The 23,244-nt window shown below is 40.6% G+C and overlaps 1 long non-coding RNA gene across 1 annotated transcript in view; it reads left to right on the forward strand.

The window, feature by feature from the left end:
• Positions 1 to 23,244, forward strand: part of LOC144616387 (uncharacterized) — a 442,726-nt gene that overhangs the window by 293,184 nt on the left and 126,298 nt on the right. The gene's annotated exons all lie outside the window — the stretch shown is intronic.

The raw sequence follows: 23,244 nt of genomic DNA on the forward strand, positions 1-23,244 counted from the left end.
TTTCCCAATACCATTTGCTAAAGAGACTGTCTTTATTCCATTGGATATTCTTTCCTGCTTTGTCAAAGATTAGTTGGCCATATGTTTGTGGGTCCATTTCTAGGTTCTCTGTTCTGTTCCATTGATCTGAGTGTCTGTTTTTGTGCCAGTACAATTTTTATTTCCATACATTCTATTCTCTTTCTACACCAAGTAAATGCTAAGCTGCTTGAGTTGAGAAGTTATATTTTGTAGCTCCTTTATCCCCTTCATGTGTCTAGATCAATCTGGGGGGGGGGGATAAATCATTACATTTGAGTGATTCATTGACCAATTATGAAGTTGCAATCTATTTGATGGGAATTGAATGATTATCTGTATGTTAAATACATCAAGTAAGGAAAGCAATATTTTCCAAATTATTTATGTTTTTATAAACACTAAATATATTTCAAGAAACTTAAATACTTTAATTCATTAAAACAATGGAAGCCTTGGGGCACCTGGGTGGCTCAGTCAGTTAAGAATCCAACTTCAGCTCAGGTCATGATTGCGTGGTTCACAGGTTTGAGCCGTACATTGGGTTCTGTGCTGACAGCACGGAGCCTGGAGCCTGCTTCAGATTCTGTGTCTTCCTCTCTCTCTACCCCTCCCTCACTCACAGTCTGTCTCTCTCTCTCTCAAAAATAAATAAACATTAAAAAAAAACAGTAGAAGCCTTGGAAACACTTATGTTATGGAAAGTAACAGTTTTTAATTCTTTGGGATTAAAGTATTTATTTCCTCTGATCAATGGGTCCATGAGCTACAAAATGTATAGTAGAGCCTGCTTAAGACATAACACTGTTTCTGGAAAACAGTATGGCAATTTCTCAAAAAGTTAAAAATAGAACTACCCAACAATCCAGGATTTGTACTACTAGGTATTTATGCAAAGGGTACAAAAATACTGATTTGAAGGGAGCACATGCACCCTGATATTTACAGCAGCATTATCAATAGTAGCCAAAGTATGGAAAGAACCCTAACGTCCATCAACTGATGAGTGGATAAAAAAGATGTGGAATATATACACAATGGAGTATTACTCAGGCATCAAAAAGAATGAAATTTTGCTATTTGCAAGATATGGATGGAGCTAGAGAGTATTATGCTAAGGGAAATATTTCAGATTTCGCTCATATGTGGATTTAAGAAAGAAAACAGATGAACATAGGGGGAAAAGAGAAAGGCAAACCATAAAACACACCCTTTGGGTTTTGTTTTGTTTTTTGGTTTTTTTGTTTTTTGGTTTTTGTTTTTTTAACAGAGAGAGCACACAAACAGTAGAGGAAGAGAGAGAGAGAATCTTAAGCAGGATCCACGCACAGCAGAGCCCTACACAGGGCCCAAACTCACGACCCTGAGATCATGACCTGAGCCAAAATCAAGAGTTGAATGCCTACCCAACTGAGCCACCCAGGTGCCCGTAAAACAGACTCTTAACCATAGAGAACAAACTGAGAGTTGATGGAAGGAGTTGGGTGGGAGATGGGCTAAATGGGTGATGAGTATTAAGGAGGGAACTTGTGGTGATGAGCCCTGGGTATTATATGTAAGTGAGGAATCACTAAATTCTACACTTGAAACTAATGTTACATTGTATGTTAACTAACTGGAATTTAAATGCAAACTTGAAAAAGAAAAAAAAATGACATAACACCATTTTTGTTTGTGGACATCCTCCCACCCCTAAGCAGTTTCCACTGACTGATTAAAATCCAAACTTGGAGATCCCAGAAATGAGTCTGTGGAGAAAACCTCCCCTTTTAAGAAGAAGGTAGGCACTCCTCTCTGTTTAGTCTCTTACAGAATCTTCTGAGAGTTTTTCTAAACTAACAGTCTCTTGTTCCTCACTCTACATTCCACCAGCTCAGTCAGCTGTCTCTTAACATGGAGTCAGTCCTAAAATATTACTGTTGAGTTTGAGGTCAAGAGAATCTTCTCTGGAGGCTTCAATTCATACATCTTGGTGCCGCTCCCTTTTTACTAACTTCAGCAAGATTACCTCTGGAGGGGATCTACTTAAGTGTCTAAGGTCTCTTTGAGGCTGTAAAGTGATCCCAAATGGCTGATTTTTTCCTTTCCTTTTATTTTGTCTCTAAAGTTTCAAAATACATTGCTGCATCGCAGGGTATTTATTGCTGCCTTAGACCTCCTTGGACTTACTCAGCTCACAGGAGCCCCACTGATCATCTCTGCTCCCATTTTCAGAAGACCGTACTCAGTGGATAGGAAGAAACTTATTTCCTTAGCTTTCTCCAAACTCCTCTACTGGATCTCTTCTGACCTACCAAATGAGTTCAGGCAGGGTGTCAGGGGCCAAAAGGAAGGACCAGTGATGTTCCTCAGAACTTAAAAGCTTATCTATACAACCCAGTAGCACCCACCAAAAATGCCCTGCAGCTTCCAATAGCACATCCTGAGATCCAGTGGCATGGCTGGCGAAGTGTCTTTCAGGATCCACTAGCACTTCCCAAGACCCTTTGGTGATGACACCACATGACCTCAGCCTCTTGGAAACAATCTGCCGTGCCCCTCTAGATGTCCCCCATGGACTCCACTGCATACTACACTTCCCAAAGGTGCCTGTGGGGTTTTCAGGCTTTTTGTTTACCCATAGTGGCATTGGACTTAATCAACTACTCTGATCACTACGCCAATTTTTTAGGAGCTCAGTTGAGCTGAAGAGAGCTAAACTGCCAGGTGTCAGAGTGGCTGATTACTACAAAAAGCCAAAATGAAAGTAACAGTGAAGACTTCACTCACTCACTACAATAGCATAAACAACAAGCTAAACCAGAGAAAGCATCAGCTCATCCGTATTTCATCCCTCCACCCCCCATGCCATCCTCACATTGAATGGCACCTGTAGAAGATCAGGTGGAACCCCACAGACATGGAGATGGTCTTGCAGTCAAAAAAGCCTCAAGAAAAGGCTTCTGTAATTTTATGGACCTGGGACAGAATGAAGGAATATTGATATGCATAAGAGTATGGGACTGTAACTCCCTTCAGACTGTGCACCAGGTGTGGTGTGGGTAGGGCAGCTTTCTCTATGAGGTCTGCCAGGTGGAGCCTTTGTAATTGTCTTTGGTATGGCCTGAAAAATAACACATAGGTTTTGGGTCAGTATCTGGACTCCTCACCTAGCATGTTTTCCTTGAGAAACCCCTCTCCTTTCCATGGGGCCCTGGTGAATTTGGCAATTACCATCCATCAGCCCCTCTCTCTGTTCTCTACTCCTGCAATGGGCCAATGCTGGCTGGATCAGTGATAGGGTTTTATTTCTCAGAATTCAGGGACTGGTCTGAAGGATGGAAATGGAGTCCAAGCCCAACAAATGGGAGTCCTTATCCAGAATTTTCAAAAATTTGTATTGAAGAGAGTTATTAACTTTTCTTCTCGGGTCATGAGTTCATAGTGTTGCCAGAGTCAGCATTCTTGCCAGTGCAGACAGCTTGCCTGAGAATAAAGCCAACAAACAGTGAGAGGACAAACCAAGTGATAGAGAGCTAAAGCTCTAATTTGAACAGCCCTTGAACTTCCCAGTCATACAAACTCATAACCTCCTTTGTTTTTTGTTTAAGGAGGGTGTGGCCACCTTCTGTCACTTAAAACTAAGCAGCCCTAACTAATGTTGTATAGTCCAGTGGTCCCTTCAAGCATCAATGCCCACTTGCATCATTCCAACCTCATCTCCAACTTCATTCCACATGTCATCCTCTCAATTCATGCCAAACACCAGACCTCTGTCCAAATACCCTAAGACCTACTGGTAATATGTTGTCAACCAATGCAGGTGAAGGCAACTGTTCTCATGTTAAATGTCAGCTTCAAAACACAAAGGAATATAGGCTCAGTTAGGCTCTTGGATTGGGGAATTATTTTGAGGGCAAGAGAAGTGGTAGAAACTCTCCCTAGTATCCCTAAAATCATAACTGGCAGGAGACTGACTTTGTAGATGGAAAATCTGTCATTTTTGGGGAAGGGGAAGAACTTCCTATCAGCTATTTTGTTTGATTCTTACAGTAGCCCTATGAGAGAGGTTTAAACTGTGATCCAGGGGCACCTGGGTGGTTCAGTCAGTTAAACATCTACTCTTGATTTGGGCTCAGGTCATGATCTCATGGTTTTTGAGATTGAGCACTGCATCAGGCTTTGCACTGACAATGCTAAGCCTGTTTGGGGTTCTCTCTCTCCATGCCCCTCTCCTGCTCTCATTCTCTCTCTCTCTCTTTCTCTCTCTCAAATAAATAAATGTTAAAACTAAATAAATAAAAGGGGCGCCTGGGTGGCTTGGTCAGTTAAGTGTCTAACTTTGGCTCAGGTCATGATCTCATGGTTCATGAGTTTGAGCCCCATGTCAGGCTCTGTGCTGATAGCCCGGAGCCTGGAGCCTGCTTCAGATTCTGTGTCTCCCTCTCTCTGTACCCCTCCCTTGCTCATGCTCTCTCTCTCTCTTTCTCAAAAATAAATTCACATTAAAAAATTTTTTTAAAAAGATAAATGAACGAATGAATAATAAATAAATAAATAAATAAATAAATAAATAAATAAAATGTGATTCAAAATGGGTTATCACATAGAATTTGGCATTCTGTCAGACTGAGTGTACCGCTACCCAACAAGCTAGTGACAGGGTTGACTTGCATTTTATTTCATTAAGTCTATTCACTATGTTTACTGAATAGACTATTCAGGACTATTACATATTAGCATAGATAAAACCATGAAGATATGAGGATTATATGGATATTATGATCTATATTAAGAATCGCTAGGTTCTCTTTGAATGAAAAGTTACTTGCAGATTTAAGTTTTCCACTTTCTGGATTATTTAAGTATAATAATGTTAAAAAACTATTTAATAATTCATATTTCTTGTGTAGTTTCTGAGCAAATCTTCAATTGATTTCTATGTCCCTTTAGGTATACCCTTTTAAATGAAGGAATACACTTTTAGACCTAGAATATGTGGTAAACTACTCAGAAAATGAAAAATACCATATGTGCAATTGATAATCTACCACCTGTGAGATAGTGAGTTTTTTCTGGCTTACAAAATAAAATACATTTTATTAACAAGGGAAGTCCCAGGGGCGTTCATAGAAATCCTTGTGTGTGAGGACATGGACCTCAACTAAAGAGTCTGCTTCTTCCAGGGACAGTTGAGGACACTAGAAGTTTGGTGGGCCCATTTCTTCCTCCTGCTTTCTAACCCAACTATTCACTAAAAACAGTTTCCATCTGGCACCAGGCAATTTGGGGGGTCCCTGTGTATGAGGATGATGCTTTTCCCTAAATCCATTTCCCTCTGGTCCAATAACAGTGTGCCTCCTCATGAAGCTCTTGTGGCTGTATTTGCTGAACATCTACCTGGAAATCTGTTCTAATCAGCATAATTATCACACAAGGGGTTTAGCAATTTAGAAACTGCCCCTGAAATTCATGGTTGTAGAATTACTGACATTTACCTATCGTTTACTGATGTTTATGTAATGTACTATTCATCAAATTTATATGAGTTTTTCCATAGCACAGGTTACTGTTTAATGACCTAGTGGACAGTGGAGACCTCGCTTTGGCTTGTATGGTGATAGAAGATTTCTACAAGCCACCTGCCTCTTGATGCTTTATCCTAATTAGGTGATATGGCAATCATATCAGGTTAGTACTTTCAATACACTGATTTTAAAATGGAAGAAACTGAGGCATGAGGAGTGTTAGCACAGTGCACAGCTAGTACAGGGCATGCTTGGCTGCATACCCAGGAAGTCTGACTCTATGGATCACATTTTTTTTAATATTTATTTTTGAGAGAGCACAAGTCAGGGAGGGGCAGAGAGAGAGGGACAGAGGGGGACAGAAGCGGGCTCTGACAGCAGTGAGCCTGATGAGGGGTTCGAGCTCACCAACTGTGAGATCGTGACCCGAGTTAAGTCGGATGCTCAACCAACTGAGCCACTCAGGCGTCCCACGGATCACATTCTTAATTACTATTCTATGTGGCCTTTAACATTTCCTGACTGCTGGTTATGCTCTGAACACTCATTATGATGACCCACATATAAATGCTTGAATATAAATCACTGTATAGTTTCGGAAATTTTTACAGAGCAGATACCCTGCTGCAGAGCTCATTGGCCAGGCCACTGCTAACTTAATGGCATGACTCCAGAGATCATTAGGTCAGTATCCTGCTCTGTAAAGTGGCTGCAGATAGAAGCAGGCCCTCACGGAGATGATAATAACGTAGTGAATCAGGTTAGCTGGCCTCGTAAGCTCCTCCCTGGCAATAAGCCAGGTGCTTGTGGAAGCTGAATGGTTCTTGCAGTTGATTAGGGCAATCTGGGGCATTATCACTCCTATGCCCTAAATGTTCACCTACCAAACCAAAAGCCCAACACCTGCCCCTCCCAGGTAACACTCCAAGCCTCCTGCCCTCCTAACCTCCTGGGGTTTACTGTGGTGTGATAATAGTTTCAGCAACAGAGTCCACTGCTAATGAGGCTGTGGGATTTTGTTTTGTTTTGTATTGCTGCAGCTTCTTAAAAGTTAAAAACAGGCTAACAGTAAAGCAATGTTAGGATCTGCTGGTTTTGTCCTATCTCTAACTTGCAGGTTTTAATATTGCAACACATTTTATACTTTATTCATCCACTCATTCACAAAGTATGCACTAAGAGTACACCATATGCATGAATCTCTGACAGCTCCCTTGAGACACTGAGACCTCTGCTTTGTGGGAATTGTCAGGGAGGAAAAACCTAATCATCTGTTCTTTTTGTAGAAGTTACTAAACACCCAGTATATATTTTATTTTGCTTTTGATTTATTTTTTTTATTTAAAAAAATTTTTAAGTTTATTTTATTCATTTTGAGAGAGACAGAGAGTGTGAGTGGGGGAGGGGCAGAGAGAGAGGGAGAGAGAGAATCCCAAGCAGGGGCTCAAAACTCACAAAACATGAGCTCATGACCAGAGCTGAAACCAAGAGCCGGACACTTAAACAACTGAGTCACCCAGGCACCCCTTGTTTTATTTATTTTTATTTGAGTATAGTTGACACACAGTGTTACATTAGTTTTGGGGATACAACATAATCATTCAACAACTCTGTATGTGATGCTATATGCTCACCACAAGGGTAACTACCATCTGTCACCATATAACACTATCATAATACCATTGACTATACTCCCTATGCTGTACCTTTCATCCCCATGACTTATTCTTTCTATAACTGGAATCCTGTACTTCCCACTTCACTTCATCCACTTTGCACACCTCCCACCCTCTCCCTCCAGTATGGCTTTTAACTCATTTTTAATGGGATAGGAAAGAACTTACAATCATAGAAAAACTACCCTGGCTTAGGCATTATGATATATCCGTTACATATAGCTGACTCTCACTTCAATATTATGAAATTGATATTGTTTTTCCATTATTACTTCTTATTATTTACAAACAAGAAATGAAAACTTCAAAAAACGAAGAAGGCAGATACAAGATTGCACAGTTAAGGAAGGATGAGCCATCTGGCTCCAGAGGCTCATGTTCCTGTTGATAACTTGAAACTCCTCTTCATCCTGGTAATTCTGAGGATAGGTTGCTTGTAATAATTGTCAGGAAGAACCACTGAAGAAGCTATAGCCTGGAACCCTAACCCACAAAACCCAGGATCATTAGAAAAAACCTTTAAGAGAATGGGCTGTAGAGCAGTCTTTCACGTCTGTTCTTGAAGAGTGCATTAAGTAGGACTTAGCATTGTACAACTTCTGAATTCTTTTCCCAGCCAGAATTCAAAAGATAAGTTTGCCTGAAAGAGAATGGTGTTGGAGATCTGTAGGAAGCAACTGAAGAAGAAAGGCATGATTACATTTAGGAAACTAACTGGATGTTTAGACCTAGACATGATTTGGGGGGGTTGGTCACTGAACCTCACTGAATAACACATTCTCCAGGACATGCCAGCCCAGGGGTAAAGCAGAGCCATAGTAGTCTTTTCTCTCTTACCACTTGCATTCGATATAGGGAAATTACCAGCTCCACTGTTTCTGGAAGGCTTATAGACATCTCATCCTTATTATTGGAAGTCCTCTTCAGAAACTTTCAGCCTCCATGGATTCCAAGGGGTCCAACCCTCTGTGAAGCCCCATGAAGTTGTCTCCCCACAGCTATGCTTTCCCACCCCAAACTTAGGCTGCCTCCAGAGACTCCAGCCCAAGCTGAGCTTCAAGAACAACTGATTACCAGGAAGAGAGGGGCAGGTCTGACACTTAATTCCTGAAGCTGCAGCCCCTAGGAGCTGAGAGACTTCTAAAAAAGTATCTAGCTAGTCGTGCCTAAGGTTGCGCAGTGAGAGCCTCTTTACTTTGTCTTTGACAAACACCTACGTGTGTTTGGGGAGAAGCTAAGTGTCATGGAGAATGCCAGTATTAGAGCAGACATCAGAACCCTGAAAGTCAATGTTTACTAGGCATGTAACGTTTGTCTCTATCACACATACATTAACTCCTCAAGGTTAGGGCCTGTGTCCTATGCTTATATCAGTATACCCAGAACCCAGCACCTGTTCACAGTTTCTGTCTAATACATGTTGTGCAGAATCCAATTTTCCTCAAGACACTTTCTCTAAAGCCTGCCTTGCTTTTCAACATTGTATGCCTCATTTCCAATAACATTCCTCTTGTTGATTTTCATAGTGATGTTGGGGTCTCCTTTTCATCATTTGACCAATAACTTTTTAAAGCCTCATGCTAGTGTATCCTACAGCATCTAGAACTCTGGGCATCTTCTTAGGAACATTTTGCCATGGCACAATGAGAAGCTGCTGGCAATTCAGAGGCAGGAAACAAAGGGGAAACTGCATGTGCATGTATGAGTCTACAACCTGCCCCCAAATCCTTCCTCTCAAGACATACCAAGTCAGGTGAGGGTAAAAATGGGGAGGAGACACAGTATATTCCACATAATGATTTTGTCAAAGCTCTAAAAGAAAAGATCATCTCTAATAAAGAAACCATAAGTCAGCAAATCTGGAGAAAGATTTTGAATTATCAGGCTCATGGACACAACAACTTGTACAGGATGACATTTCATCTCCTCCTTCTTTATAGTCAATAGTTAGTTGTAAATAAGTGAGAAAATACAAGACTTGACATCTGAACACAAGGGTTTGACTCCCCCAGCTTTCTCACTGCATCTAGAAAAGCTGACCTATGGGGGGCAGATTAGCTACAATTATACACACACACACACACACACACACACACACACACACACATATACACACACACATATATATACACACACATACATACATACATATATATAATTGTGTGTGTTTATATAAAATTGTGTGTGTGTGTGTGTGTATGTACACATAGACACACATATATAAATGAACTAGGGTGGCCACAAACAGCCCTGAAAGTTGTCCTGAACAATTATAGGTGGCAACGTTTTATTCCAACGTCTGCTATTGCCTTCCTGGGACTCTAGGTTCTTTTCACAGCACTGGGCAGCTGGGGATCCCCAATGTTACATTAGTTAAACTTGTAACTGGGCTCTCTGTTTTGAAATAGCCTGGTTAATACTTGACAGGTGGCAGTGTTTGAAGGCTGCCTTCTGAGAGTGAGTTTACAAGAGCACCCCAGGCACCCTCTGCAGAAGTATTTGTGCTAAATTCACAATCACTTTATTATTTTTTTTTCTTTAGAATCTGCTGTAGTTTACATCTGTTTGCCCCATGAGTCCACTCGTAAAACAAGAGTAGAATTAACAGTTTGTGAGGATTCTTAGGGACTTTATATGTTTGTGAAAATGAAACTAATTCAGCCTAACTCCGATATAACTGCTGCTGCACACCGCGCACAGTGCCCAGCAACCCAGTGGGTTCCGCTAACGGTTGTTGACTGACTGATAAACAAGTTCCAGGGTTCTAATTGGCCACGGCCTCCCTGGCTGCTCTGATGATACATCTCTTTGGGTGGAAGATCCAGCCTATATCACTCAGAAATGAGCAAAACAAAACTAAACAAAAAGAGACTGGTTTGTATGGGTAAAACTTATCTAATGTTGAAGTCTACACCAGCTTCTGACTCTGGGTCCTTCCTAGGCAGCCCTGGATGGGAGGCGGGAGCCATTGGATAGATGATGCCCTCAGACCCAGTGAGGATGTGTTAATAATGCAAGCCCAGCCCGAGGACCTGCAGCCACCTGGGGAGTCAAGAGAGGGCAAATTCAGTTCATACCAGGGAGACCACTTGGACTCACCAAACTCATCGAGCAACTTTGGGCCAAGCTAGACACTATAAATGGAGAGATAAAAAGCATACTTTTTATTTGTCAGTAGGGTCATAGATAAACATATAATTAATGAGACTGCATGTTAAGTGCTATTTGAGAGTTACATACAGGAAAATGCCTTGGAGGGTCACCAAGGGTCACATTCACCTTGAGACTCTCTTCTCTTGGTCTCTGCCCTACCTGCTCTTTACAGGTCTCCCCACTCTGTGAGATTTGTCATCTTGTCTCCTTTGTGGGCTAGCTCCTCCTCCTCTGTTCCCTTGTCAGGGTTGATGTACCCCCATGGAGCCTCCGAGCCTTCTTCTCCATCTATGCCTGGTCTCCCAGAGCCCTATCTTTTAAAGCCATGCTTAAGTGATGAATTCTCAGGCTATGTTCCCAGCCTGATCTCTCCCCACAATGGGCAGTTCTAAGACATATATGTTAATCTCCAACGTGCTTAAAACAGGTAGCCGCAAGAGAGATCACTGAGCAAACAGGAACAAGATGGAGCCCCAAAGATGGAGTCAGGATTGTCAGTATTCCTACACCTCATGTGCGTGTCCTGCTGTGGAATGCATGTCTCTACTCATACCTCAAGCTTAACGTGGCAAATACAGAATTCTTACTGCCTTTCACTCTCCCTTCTGTGCTTCTCCAGGTCTGACCATTTCAATAAATAGTATCACTAACCACTCAGCTGCTTAAACAAAAAACCTAAGAGTTGTCCTGTTTCCCTCTTACCCTCATATTCCACATCCAAAACAAAAACAATTCTCTTGGCTCACTGTCAAAATAAATCCTCATGTTATTTATTTATTTTAATGTAATTTATTGTCAGATTGGTTTCCATACAACACCCAGTGCTCATCCCAACAAGTGCCCTCCTCCATGCCCATCACTCACTTTCCCCTCTCCCCCACCCCACCATCAACCCTCAGCATCACAACTTCTAAAACTCTGGTTGGGAAACTATCATCTCTTGTTTGAACCACTGCAATAACTTCCTTTAGGTACTCATTCTCAATCCTTAGGATCTTTTTTTCATATTTTATTCATCTTTTCAAAGCAAAATCAAACAAAATTTTTCCTCCTTAAACTATTCAATGACTTCCCATTGCAATGAGAATAATATCCAAAATTCCTATCACAGCCCACAAGCCCCTTCTCACCTCTGCCATATCTGTCCCCTCAAATCTCTCCTCAATTTCTAATGTTTCAGACTCCTTGATCTTCCTTCTGTCCTCAGTCACACCAAGCCCTTCCTAATCTCATGGCCTCTGAATTCACAGTTTGCTTAAAGTGCCCTTCTTCATGACCCTGGAATTCTACCCCCAACTCCTCAGGATTCAGCTCAAATGCCTCCTCCCCAGAAAGCTCTTTTTTATATTCCTCGCAAATTGTGTTGCTGTCTAAAACTGTCTTGTTAGTTTGTCTACCCACTCATTGGCTCTCTTCTCTGTTGAGAGAACAGGGACTTTGATTTGCTCACCTCTGAATCCCTAGTGCCTAGAATAGTGTATGACACATAGCAAGGGCCCAGTAAATATTTGCCAGTGACCTTGTAAATGTCTGAACCAAGGGTGATTGGCTGCGAGGAGCCCCCAGGGAGAGCTCAGCTTGTCCAGGATTATTGCCACTGTATTGTGAGGGGCTAGACCAAACGATTGGATTGGCTCTTTGTGAACTGGAGACACTGGGAGTTAAGGCTGTCAGTAGCACCAGGGGAGGTGAAAGCAGAGATAGAAGTGATGTCTCTGGTGACCCATGAGAATGGAGGGGAGTGGAAATGAGCTGCTGGAGAGACAGCAAAATTATCAGATTGCCAAACTACTACAGAGCCTGGAATATCAAATGATTTTCTGAGAGGCCTCACCTTGCAGCTTGTAAGAAGATGGTTGCCTGCTCTTCCTTAGTTCATCATTAAGTTAGCCTGAATGTGTCTCCATTCCTTACACTTTGCAAGAGACTAACTAATGGAAGTTTATTATATCTGTACTTCAGCTAAAAGGGTCCTGGGAGAGATTTGCCTAAGATTGCACAGGTGCACATTGCTGAGTCGGGGCTTGAACTTTTCCACTATATTAGTTGCCTGATTTCAGCCTCACAACTGTCCTAGCAGAGAGGAAGGGAACAGACTATGCTGAGAAAGAATCTCTTATCCCTTAGGTATAGCTGGATGACTAGCTACAGGGAATGCCATAGTGGAGGCCCATGCTTTAGATTCACGGGAATTAAACTAAATTGGCTTCTTGGATAAATTTAAATCCTGAGAATCCACAATGCTATATTAGGGGACAGGGAAAGCATGGGTATGACTTGAGGTATCTCTTCTCACAGTGGGTTTTCTTTTTCATAGTCCTGTGGAAGGCTCATTCATTTGGAGATCTCAGTATTGATAATTCCTGTTTGGAATTTCAGTCACCAAAACATTCCCCTAGTTAAACTTCCATTCAGGTCTAAAGTCCACTGTTTTCTTCATCAGCTGGATTTTCTGCTGTCATTCTTCTGGTCAATTAAGCTTTGAACTTCTGCTCTAGTGATCAAGAGAAACTACAATTCCTGGGACTTGTCTTCCTTGTTAACAATGAAATAGTCCTTTGGAAAGAATGTAGTGGTTATACCACAAGTAGGGGCCCTCCTTGTAAGGTAATTCTGTGTTTTCATAGGACAGTGACCCAGCACCAGGAGAAAGTGATTTGTACCTTCACACAGACCACTCTCAGCCTAGAATTCCATCTAAATCTTAATGTGCTATGATACCAACTTTCCTCAAAAAGGGAAAATCATGCCTGACCAGATCTAACTCTACCATTGTTTAAAGATCCCCATTGTGGCATACAATATCCCTTTCATCACACTAAGCTATAAAATCTGGAGTGAAAAAAAGTCAAAACTGATTTGTTCCCAGGTATTTTTTCCCTATTAAGTCACTGAGAATCATAGGCAAAATATTTGGGACTCTCTATGATGTATTTCAAAGTACGCACCACTGGCTATGGAGGATTGTATCCTAGATAAAACTCAGCTATTTGGAAGGACCAATGGTCCCCAGAGCTTGGCATTCCATCAAATGCAGCAAAGCATCTCGAGAGTTCTTATTGTGAAGGCTTTGAGTATGTGTGGACACATACTCCTGGGAAATTTCCACAGGCAAACAGTCATATGCTAACCTGTGGAAGGCGCAGGTAGGGCCTATCACCAGGTAGCCCTACCACTGATAGGAGAAATCAGAGTCATGGACCTGGATATTCTCTGTTTCTCCTGATACCTAAATAAGAAGAAACAGGCAAACCAGATCATAGTAAAAATGAGGCTATGCTTTCAGATCCACTTTCTTATTGAGGGTGTTATATCTCACAGGACTATCTAAGAACTTTTTATAAGTTACCATCCATGAAATTATTTTGGAAAAAAAAATCCAGTCTTAAACCAGGAAGTAGAACAATATTATGTTAATTTTAGAAAAGGTATGGCATGGGGTTTAGTGCACTAGAAATGTACTTCATGTTAATGGTACTATTACATGCATCAGATTCTGTTGTTGGTAAGCGTATTTACTGCCTTGAAGGCTTTTTAAACTAGTTTTTAAATCTAATGGGTACTGGTCTACCCAAAAATTTGGGGGTGCTATTTAGCCCAGGGGGACAGAGTGAGGGACTTAGAGAATATCTGCCCCCCCCTGGGGTTCTTTCTAAGCATGGATAAAGCCATTAAATTCAAAATGAAAACAAAATAAAAATACCAAACTGCACACATTCTATTAATATATACTGAACAAGCACCTCCAAGACATCAGCCATAAAAGGAGCCAAATGTGGAGTGCCCCCACCCTAACATCCCTGCTGCACCCCCACAGTATGTTTAAAAAAAAGTCTCCCAAATAAGCCAAGACTGGAGACCATGAATGCTGTGCAGGAGTCATTCAGTGAAAAACCAAATTAACACTAATTATATTCTAGCTTGCTGTGGTGCAGCCAGTGTGACTTCACAAGGGAAAATGGCATCCGAGGCACTAGGTGGCATCATTCTGACACATTTACAGACCATTAGCCAGCGCTAATATCATTTCAAAGGGCTTGTGTCAAAGTGGGGAGGGCAGCGGAAGAGTGCCACTTAGTCCTGTGCCATCTGTGAGTGAAAACTCTGGGCACCCAGTGGAAAGGAAGGGCTTGCACTAGGCTTCGGGGTCCATTCCTGGGTTACCAGCCTCCCGCAATGTAGGTCACTCAGGGTGGGTTGTGTCCTCAGGCATATACAAAGCTTCTAGAAACTTCTCTTTTTTGGGGGGGGGGCAGGGTGGTGCCCTTGTCAGTAAATGCCCTTGCCTCATCAACTCATAGAAAGATGTAAGTTCTTCCTCGGCGGTATCTGAGACTAATAGCCACGTGATACAGGTGCTTCCTGGGTGAAAGCAGTAGTTTGTTTCCATAATTGGAGTTTCAGAATTAGGCCCCTTAGCCTCACAGGCTTCTACCAGAGGGAAGTGGGCAGGTTGACTGTGACTTAAAGGAGATGCTAAACTGGTGGGGAATTCAAAAAACATTCATGGATTTCAGAGAACTAGGGCAGGAGAATCTGCCACTCACAGTAGGGTCCAGGAGCAGCAGGAGGGCATCCCTGGGGAGTTGTTACACGTGTGGAGCCTCAGGCCACAGCTCTTTTAAGTCAGAATCTACATATCAGTAAGATCCCCAGGTGATTCCTGTGAGTCTTAGTGGTTGAGAAGTACTGGTCTGGTCTATACTCCTGACTGAAAGGATGCTTTTTAAGAGAAGGGGATATTTTTAAAATGAATTTCTATATTCAAAGCTCTTGGACTTTCTTGGGCCCATCCCTCCACCAAACCTCTTCTATCTGCCTGCCTTTATGTCCCCATTTGCCACTCTGTCCCTCTGCTTCCTTCCATACGCCCAGCTCATACATGCTGCCCTCATGGCCATCTGGATCTTGCCAGCAGAAGGCCCACTCTGCAGTTAAAGAAGTTGGAAAATAGTAAAAGCACCCAATTCAGACCATAACAACTGAATCCAAACCTTGGTTCTGCAGAATCCTGAAAAGTCTTAGCATTTGCTCTAATAACATCCATTGTTCTGGATGCACAGATGAAATAGCATATGTAGAAGAACTCTATGAGCTATAAAACATTAAAGATAAACTCAAGGTCTTGTTCCCTAAGGGGCTGTGCTATTCATAAAGGGGGCAATATTGTGCAAAGGTTAAGGGAGTGAGCTCAGAGCAGATTGCTGGGGTTCACATGCTAGAGCTTCCTGTTTGAACACATTTGACTCAGTTTCCTCATTTGTCATAGTACCTACTTACTATCAGGATGAAGCCATTGTAAGGAGTCAAAGAATTAATGTGCATGACATACCTAAACACACCTTATAGATGTCAACTGTGATTACTATTTGTCCACAGATGTCCATAATATCTGCAAATATCAGCTATAATATATATATATACATATATATATACACACACACAAATATACAAATGGTATATATATATATATATATATATATATACAATATATTCAAATAAACAAATGAGATATATATATATATATATACACACACACACACCATATATATATATATATATATATATATATATATATCATTTGTGTGTGTGTATATATTATATATATAACAATATATATTATATATATAACATATATATATATAATATATATATACCATTTGTAAGGGAAACACAAAGACATGGAATAAATAAATAGGGAATAAACTCAGAGGCTTTTGGGAGTGGGGGAAAGAGGGAGAGAGACACAGAGATCCAGAGATACAAAGGCATAGAGTAATACATAGACTTAGTGAGAAGCAGCTTTGGGAAGATAAATGGGCAAACTTTATATTATTCCAGAAAAATAAGCATGGAAAGGTATCACTGCAAATAAATGATTATTTGTCACACTTCAGAGCCAACAGAGACTGGAGTCCTATGTCAAGTGCTTGGTCACCTGCAGGGACAGAAAGTGACACGATTGCGCATGGAGGCTAATTCTGTGTATTATATGAATAAGTCATCATACCATGCCCTTAAATGAATAAGTCATCATACCATGCCCTTAAATAAATAAACTCAAGTTAAAGAGAGCATGGTTTTATGCAACACAATAAAATTATGGAAATTCATTGAAACACACTTACCTTAGATTTCCAGAAAAAGCTTCATATGCTGTAGATCTCCAGAAAGAGCATTCAATGCCATCCCACTGAACCAGAGCCCTTACCTTAACTGTTCCATTCTGGCCACAGAGGAGACCACATAGCCCTTTCCTGTGGTCCTGGGAAACCCCACTGTAGTCATTGCTCCAGGGCCATCTACCATTCCGGCCATTTCTCACAGCAACTCACATCTGCTCACATAGTCATGATTCTCTTTCCTGGGATCTTCTTACGTCCCATCTCCTTTGAAGGAGTGTTTAATGTTTCATTGGATCTCCATTTTCTAGACAAGTAACTCTACCTCTGCTTTCTCACTCTCTTTGCTACATATGCTCATATCCTGTTCTAGTCCAATTCCAGGGCTTCCACTGTGGAGGGTTTAGGCAGCCTCCTCCCAGTTCCTTGTGTGTTTGTCTTATGCTCCTGGCCATCACATTAAAGACTGTGGTCTTGAAAGGTGATCCTTCTTGCACTATAGAACCTTCCTCTTCACTTTTGAGGTTCTCTTCTCCTCCCCCAACATCCTCATTGTGTCCTCTGTTGAGCACAACACCCCACTGTGGTACTCCATTCTACTACCATTAGTCAGACTTGCCGTCTGAAATCCTGCCATCATATATTCTTAATGTAAACACCTCTCAGACGAGCATCATTAATTAAGCCAGGAGCAAACATGTGAGGGAGGTTAGTGAAAGGGAACTCAACACCTTAAAGTGTTTTAGGTTTGACCAGATGGAACAAAATTGTACAGTATGAGGAAGTTCTCATTGGACAAACATCACCTTGTCATGAGAGAAAGTAAGTGGGCTATCTAGTCATGACTGAACTCTTGGGAGGCTGCATTTTGCAGTAAATGAGGTATAATGAGATGGTATTCTGGGAAAGCTTTATTCTGCCTCAGTTATTCTCAGATGTTAATCATACTAGCAAAGATCATTTCCAGAGTTCTCTAAAAATAATTATACATATGAAATTCCATGGATTTGTGTTTGAAGTATTCAAATCTTTCCAGAGGCCAAAGGACTTGACAGCTTCATTGAAAATTCAGTTATCACAGGCCCCTGGGTAGTTCAGTTGGTTAAGCATCCAACTTTGGCTCACATATTGTGGGTTTGAGACCCACCTCGAGCTCAGTGCTGACAGTGTGGAGCCTGCTTGGGATTCTCTTTTTCCCTCTCTCTCTCTGCGCCTCCCCCACTCTCTCTCTCTCTCTCTCTCTCAAGAAATAAATAAACTTACAAAAAAAAAGGAAAAAGAAAATGCAGTTATCAGTCTTGCCCACTGATATCAAGGTGGTAGATTAAATGATCTTAAAAATATGTGCTTTGGCAAGGAGTAATTTAGTGACATTTGCAAACGTTTTTCCCTACAAAAGTTCTGGGAGGCAGTTTGGATCTACTGGTCCAACATGTGCAGCAATGTGCCCAGAGAAAGCCTAAAGCAGTCAGCTAATAAAAATGATTGACATTAATGGTTACTTTTCTTCCTTCCATTCCTGAAAATCCTTTCTCTGAGTGGACTCAGTGTATGTAGAGCACAGATTCATGAACAAGAAGAAATGAAACCGATGAGTGGCCTTTCCTTTGGTTCTTAAACAATCTCCAAAATCCATTGATTACAAGCACGCTCACACATACGTTTCAAGGTATCAGTCTGTTTTTTTTATTTCATTCGCATGCGTGCCCTCCCTGTCTCTCTGCTACTCCCTATCTCTGACTCTCTTGAATTATTTAATGTTTTTCCCCAGTTAATCTAAATTAGAGTTTTTTTTTTTTTTTAAGGGGGGGATGGGAAGACACTAAAAATAGTCACCGAAGCCAGGATATATTACACCAACTGCTTTTGCCTCTGGTGGTTACTGGAGTTTCCTTTGTTGTCTTGTTTGATTGTTTCATTTATATGGCAGGTTAGACAGCAACAGACTTCTGTTATTGCCTTTTCTCAGTGGTGGATTTTTTAGGCTCAGATCCCCCTGAGGCAGCCACTCCCCATCCACAGCTGGTGACAAGAGGTGCTGTTGCTCTCAGTACTTACACCTACTGGAGAAAGATCAACAGAGATGCTATTAAGTGGCAGAGAGTGTCCCCATTTTTAACTGTTTAGGCTTTCGTTGAGAGAGAAATGCGCGCACACACACACACAGAAATTGGCAAAAAAAGGCTAAGAGAGAGATCATCCCACCGGTTGCACCTTCTAGATTCTTTGTGTTCTACTTCTGCAGCTGCTTGATTGCATTTTTCTTTGTTCCTGTCTTCCCATCCCCTGACTTCCATCCTCTCCTTTCAGGATGTGCTGATTTTTGCCACTATGTTTCAATAAACAGAACTCATATTCTAACCAAATTGCAACAGAAATACCTTCAAGTGAAGAAGACATTTGTAGGGCCAGAGTTTTCAAAACACAGTGAAAGTATGAGGATCAGAAATTCAATCCCTGAGGCTATTTTTTAAAGTTCTCCCAGGAAACTTTGGGTCATTAGTTCCTTTCTAACTTTCCATTACTTTTTTAGTTAATGTAGCCACAGAGTCATCCTTGGCGTAAAACTGGGAATGAGGAGATTTATGGGGGAAAAGGAAGTGAAACTTCATGAAATTAAACAGATTAGATGGTTCTGGTAATACTTCAGGCGATAAATTAGCACTGCAAATTGAAGAGACCCAAAAGAATCTTCACAGTTAGGAGACTGCCCTGCAGTCTTCAGGTACATTGGCTGCCTTTTTAATTTCCATTTAGTCCATCCAGCAGAGAGCCGGGGTACAGAGTCTCCAACTCCTCACTGTTGTTTTTGGTGGTGTTGTTTTTTTATTTTTTGTTATGGGCACTAAAAGCAAGTGAAGGAAATGTAAGGTAAAGGAACGTCATCTCTTCTTCAATTCAAAGCCAGAGCCACCTTGACTGCCAACTATGTGCATACCACTGAGGTATCTATGACCACACTCCAAAAGAAACATTTAAAAATTTTAAAAAGGAGGGAGACCCTGAAGCCAGGTACCTAAACAAAGAGAACGGCAAATATCTTTAGGAAGATTATAAGAGAAAAAGCAGGAGTCTCTCCAATACACTGTATAATAACAGTGTAAGTCCCCTAGTGACTAAGAGGCCAGGTTAAGTCCTAAAGAGGATCAATGGTCTGGCTGTGGTGAAATCATCATTGGGAATTGAAAAATGAGTAAGATTTGGACAAGTGTTATAGACAGAAAAAAACTATTTTAAAATGTCTTCCTTCTTCCAAAACCACAGACCTGTGAGCTAACTTTACCCTTTTAGAAAATGTCCAAAGTCCTGGCTATTTTCTCATTTGAATAAACCTGATAGGCTCCAATAAATATCACAAACTCACCCCCCCACCCCGGCCCCGAGCAAACTGAGTGAAAATTTGGCAAGGTCATATCATAGAATACCATCATGAGGAAGGCCTTCCACATTCTGTGACTTCAATCTCATTTCTATTCTTGGTTAGTCATTAAGGGATTTCATTTTAAAACTGGGAATCCCTTTCATACAAACATAATCTTGAGAACCCCCTGAGTAATTTACAAATCATTTCATCAGTGTTGCATGGAACCGGATAAGGAAGTTTTAAAAATAAGATATATTTCATTTAAGGACAGTCTATAATTCAAAATCAATACATTCCAATATAATATTTAGTAATACTAATGGCATATAAGAGTAAGTTTTTACTTTTTCCCATTTAACACATATGAATTATTTAATTTACTGTTTAATTACATAGGAAAAAGCATTATTTGTGTACAAGTTATTTTTTTTTAATATGTTGAATTTGGTTTGGGGCATCTGTTAAAATATGAATTAAAAATTAACTCTTTTACAACATCAAAACCTTTAAAAATGCTATTATAACTTATTTTTTGGTGGGGCATCTGGGTGACTCAGTTGGTTAGGCATCCGACTCCAGCTCAGCTCATGATCCTGTGGCTAGGCTCATGAGTTTAATCCCTGCATCAGGGAGTGGATGCTGTCAGCCAGAGACTTCTTCAGATCCCCTGTCTCCTTCTCTCTCTGGCCTCTCACCCGCTTGCATGAGCGCTCTCTCTCTCTCTCTCTCTCTCTCTCTCTCTCTCTCAAAAATAAACATTAAAAAATGACTTCTGGAGCGCCTGGGTAGCTCAGTCAGTTGAGCATCCAACTTCAGCTCAGGTCATGATCTCACGGTTCATGGGTTCAAGCCCCGCACTGGGCTCTGTGCTGACAGCTCAGAGCCTGGAGCCTGCTTCAGATTCTGTGTCTCCCTCTCTCTCTGCCCCTCCCCAGCTCACATGCTGTATCTCTCTCTCTCAATCTAAAAAAATAAATAAACATTAAAAAAAAAAAAAAGAACTGCTTTCCTTTAAAAAAAAATAACTTCTTGTTTGGAATTTTTATACTTTATATTAAAATAATTGTTATTAAAAATTTTTTTTTCTGTTGTGTTTCTAAAGGACAAAATAATGGAGAAGGATTTGGACTGTGATTTGCACTGTCTTTGTAAATAATACGTCTTAGATATGGATAGTCTTTATTCCCAACAAATGAACGGCCAAATTGGCCATAATGAATGTTTCTAAGATGTTTTAAAGGACTGGAGATAAGGAAATGTAGGAACTGTGACCAGATAAGTGTACCTTGTGGGTTCTGGGGAGGCTTTTGAGGGAGAGCTAGCACAGTGTGATGTTAGGAGGGGGACCATGGAGCTAGGCACCTGAATTTAAATCCATTTTTCCCATTTTCTAGCTTGAGCAAGTGACTTAACCTTTCTGTGCCTCAGTTTTCTCATCTGTAAAATTGGGATATTAGTAATGCCCACACACCCTGTGAGATTGTTAAGAAAACTGAACTAATCAGTATTTTTTTAAGTTAATTTATTTATTTTAAGAGTGAGAGATAGTGCAAGTGGGGGAGGGGCAGAGAGAGAGAATCCCAGTCGCCACACTGTCAGCACAGAGCCCAATGCAGGGCTCAGACTCACGAGCCATGAAATCATGACTTGAGCTGAAGTCGGATGGACGCTTAACCAACTGAGCTACCCAGGCCCCCCTTAATTAGTATTTTTTTTTTTTAATTAGTATTTTTAAAGCAATTAGAACAGAACCAAGTGTATGGTGCTTGCTATACAGATACTAAATAATCATTTAAATTCTCCTCACTAACTTGTGTTAAAATTAAAACACCAGTGTTTTTTTTTATGTTTATTACTTGTATAAATCCTGATGTCTAAGAGTTAAAAATGATTTTTAAATGTGTAATGGTTCACATATAAAATAGAGTTAGATCAAATACAGGCTCATAGAATCAGTCATTCAGCATGCAAATTATGTCCTTATTTGCATATGTTCAAGCTCCTCCTCCTTTAAGGGAAAACATTTAGATAATGATTTTTTAATTGAAATTGAAACTGACATCATTACCAGCTTTTAAACAAATTTCTTGGAATATCTTTACAAACCCCATGATTTGGAAAACCAAGTCAACAATAGATCTATATATTGATTATATAATATCAATATAATATATATAATATATCAATATAGCTCTAGATCTGAAGACAGCTCAGATCTATATGTATATATATATAATGTATATACCAATATATATATTTGATATCTATGTAAAATAAAAATATATCTCTAGATCTGAAGGTGGCTTATAGTATCTTTGCAAAGCTTGTTTTGATTTGGGCTCAATATAGGAAAAAGTTTCAAGCTTACATACTCCCAGTGTTGCTTGTACATCTGTGCGGACTATATACTGCATATCTTCAAGGGATCCTGAGCCATTTCCTATGGCCACCAAAAGTGTACAGCTGAGCAGCCCTGAATGCACTACTCCTTGTGCATTGGGCCATTTAGGACCAATGTTGTTCCTTGTCACAACAAGAATCTTCAAATACTTGGAGATAGTGATATTATTCCAAGTCTTCTCTTCTCCAAGTTAAACATCATCATAACTTTCATCAATCCTGCTTTATATAGCATGTTTCCAAATCCCAAGTCTGTCCATTCAACATTTATTGAGTCTTGACTCTGTCAGGTGGTATACTAGGTTGTGGCCATACCACACTGAATAAGGTATAGCCTCTACCCTCAAAAACCATATATTCCATGCCCCACATTGTTGTACTCTCCTTATATTCCACCTAACACTCAACAACATACTTGGTGAATGAAGTCTGGATTGTATCTTGTTTTCTTCATTGCCACAGCCTCGTGCCAATTAGGCACATATCCTGTTCTTAGCTACATCTCTCTCGGCCCAGGCTTTGGCAGTTGGATATGTAGAGCTTTAGTTATATATATATTTTTTCATGCTCAATTCCACATTCTAAGGTTTTGGCTATCAATCCCCAGTTATCAACATTTAGAAAATATTCAATATGTTCATTGTCATTCCAAATGATAAGGCATTTTAAGTCATCAATTAAAAATGTTAGACAAGGCAGAGTCCCCAATGAAGCTGTGCCACCCAGTACCATTCCTATCCAGTAACCATTTCCCTATGGCTTCTGCTCTTTGCATGCTATTTATGCATTTAGTCCTCGGACTTGTCCATGAAGGTCTCATGCAAAGCTTTTTGAATTTTTTCCCTGAAGTCTTGCTTTTATGTTGATTACATTTCCTTAATTCTTGGTCTAAGGATCCCATCAAAGGAAGAACTGGAGACTCTAGAAATTGCTTGTTTTCGGTGATTCCATGTTGGTTCTTAATGATCACTACTACATTCCCCAGGATTCTTAAGGCTTTAATA

Source organism: Panthera onca, chromosome B2 (genome assembly GCF_046562875.1).
Source record: "Panthera onca isolate mPanOnc1 chromosome B2, mPanOnc1 haplotype 2, whole genome shotgun sequence".
In the NCBI taxonomy this organism is placed as follows: Eukaryota; Metazoa; Chordata; class Mammalia; order Carnivora; family Felidae; genus Panthera; species Panthera onca.